This window comes from Penaeus monodon, chromosome 6 (assembly GCF_015228065.2).
Source record: "Penaeus monodon isolate SGIC_2016 chromosome 6, NSTDA_Pmon_1, whole genome shotgun sequence".
Lineage (NCBI taxonomy): Eukaryota > Metazoa > Arthropoda > Malacostraca > Decapoda > Penaeidae > Penaeus > Penaeus monodon.
The window spans coordinates 25,739,432-25,742,810 of record NC_051391.1 but is presented as its reverse complement, the minus strand read 5'-3'; positions in this window follow the sequence as shown (position 1 = coordinate 25,742,810).

Genomic DNA, 3,379 nt, shown 5'->3' with positions numbered 1-3,379 from the left:
TTTTCCGGGATCGCCACCCTCGGCTATAGGCCACCTACCCTCCCCCTATGGAGACCCTGCCCATCGGGTTGTTCTCTCTCCGAGACAACCTTGGCGGAGGAGACCTGTGGGACGTCCTAGAGATCATGGTTTGGGCAGCTCGACGAGACCTGTCGCGAGGAACTAGAGAGGGGCCGTGGGCCTGCCTGGAGACTTCGCCTCGAGGGATCCTCGTGGCTGGAAGCGAAGGGTGGATGCGGCCATGCGCCCCCGTCGGCGTTAGCCCCTTGATGATGATGATATATATTTCGTAATCCTTCATATTTGGTGATTCATTGTTACCGAAAAAGATCGTGATACACGAATTCAAATGTGGAGATTAAAACTAATGGCTCTGAGGGCAGGAGGTTTTCTTTACAAATTTACTTGTTTGGCAGTAGAAACTTTCTTTGTATATTGTTTTCAGATATCATGATAAGAAATTAAGGGGAACAAAGAAAGTTTTATTTAAAACATAATCCTTTATTTGTTGATAAAGAATGTTGTCAACCGTTCATTTCTAAGCACCGCAGTTCTGTCATCTCTGTTTTGTCTTGCAATATACACATAATCTTCTTTCACTTGCAGTATCACATATCTTTTCTTTTCACACATTCAGCCATAAAGATATGGCTTTGACGCCATATCTATACTGTAATTTATATGTGGCTTGTCATCACAGACTGGGAGTTTTTGCGTGGTCATTTACTGTATTTGACAAAGAACATAGAGTTATATTCCTTTTCACAAAAAATAAGGGCACAAAATACGTTTTTGTCGTAAAATGTAATACATGGTAACACTTGGTTTCGGTCGCAAAAATGCGATTTCGCCAAATGAGAGGCTTTACTCTATATACAGGCCTACATTAAGCAGACATTGTGTGTGTGTGTGTGTGTGTGTGTGTGTGTGTGTGTGTGTGTGTGTGTGTGTGTGTATGTGTGTGTGTGTGTGTGTGCACGCACACACATATGTATATGTGTATATGTATATACATATATTATGTGTGTGTGAGTGTGTACACAAAAAAAATATGTATAGATATATGTGTATGTGTGTGTGTGTGTGTGTGGTGTGTGTGTGTTGTGTTGTGTGTGTTTTGTGTGTTTTGTGTGTGTGTGTGTGCATACATATGCATATGTTACACACAAACACACATATGCATATATATAAATTTTTATATATATAATATATATATATAGATATATATATAAAATCATACACACACACACACACCACACACACACGCACGCACACACACACACACACACACTCACACACACACACACACACCCCACCCCACACACACCACACACACACACACCCACAAAACCCCATATAGATATATATATATATATATTAAAATATAAAATATTTTATATATATAAATTTGGATTTGGACTTGTTCAGCCTCAATACCCCCAACCTAATGCACTCTAAAACTGCCAAAGACTATTTTCAGCCTAAATTTGTGGAACGTTGATCTTAATATTCTGCTCCCTTATATATATATATATATATATATATATATATATATATTTTATATTATATATATATATATATAATATATATATATATATATATATATGTTGTGTGTGTGTGTGTGTGTGTGTGTGTGTGTGTGTGTGTGTGTGTGTGTGTGTGTGTGTGTGTGTGTGTGTGTAAGGATCTTTACACCAGACCTAAAAACTCAATAACTGTAACATATCCTTCTCATGGTTACCACCCACTTGCAATCTACTATGGGGCTTACTTTAAAATTCTACCGACAGCGCTTGCGTTATCTTTCGCCTATTTCCATACCATAAACAACCAAGCTCCGAACTGGCGTTATAATATTGGAACCCGAGTGGCGGTGAAGCGACAGTATGAATGTATCTTCCATGAAGGAGTTCGACAGTTTTCTTCTCTACTTAACTTTCACTTATTATTATTATTATTATTATTATTATTAATATTATTATTATTATTATTATTATTATTATTATTATTATTATATGCAACGACCAGAAAAGTTTACTTGTATTTGTACGAATATTTAGTAATTATTGTAAAATCCATTTCTTAGAAGACTTTACTGTAAATTTTGGACCTAATCCAACATTTGTCATCTAACTTCGATCCCCATATTTCACTATTATTTGTTAATGATTTGGTGAACTTAAAAAAAACTATAATTCGCACATCTTTTAGAGCGCATTTAATATTAAAACGTACAAATTGCAAATATATCGCATTTCGCAATTCTGAGCATAGCCGAAATATCACTTATGACTCATGTAAAAATGATGTATGCATGGGTGTTCATCTATCTATCTATCTATCTATCTATATATATATATATATATATATATATATATATATATTTATATATATTTATATTTATATATATATATATATACACACATACACACACACACACACACACACACACACACACACACACACACACACATATATATATATATATATATATATATATATATATATATATGTGTGTGTGTGTGTGTGTGTGTGTGTGTGTGTGTGTGTGTGTGTGTGTGTGTGTGTGTGTGGTGTGTGTGTGTATATATATATATATATTAATATATATATATATATATATATATATATATATATATATATATATATATATGCATTTATTTATGAATATATAGATGGACATGTGTACACAGACACAGTATATATATACTTACAATCACTTAAATACTGCACATTCATATATATATATAATAAACACGGACACACATATAATCATGCATACCTAGAAAAATGTAGACACATATATATGTATATATATGTATATATATATAGTCCTTTTTGTAGTATCCATAAACCTTTAACATTTATTCTTTAATTTTATTTCACATGAAAAAGTCAACAGGAAACCACTTAATTTGCTGGTATGATTTTAATTACAAGCAAAACATTGCTTCAATAAAATGGAAATAGTACCTGTGTATTTCTCAGATTCAGAAAAAATGCATAGATTATTATTCATATGAAAATTGGAAGTTGCATAAAATTTTGGATTTTATCATATCCACCGCCAGTGTCCAAATCAGACAACTCTGTAATTACAATGATCACGGACATTCACTTGATTTACTGAATGAAGTACATCAACAAATCAAGATACACAGTATTTTCTTTGATATTTTTGAGCTTGTAAGATCATACCATAGACACACAAAATTAATTTGAAGATATTCATCCCACCAAAGTTAATACCACGTCATATAACTCGGACACATTGGAAAATCTTACCATGTCATTCCAGCGACCGTCATAATTGACTTCAAATCTTACCCATATAGAATGACCATGTATTTGATTTGATCCAAAAAAGGCACAGAAACAT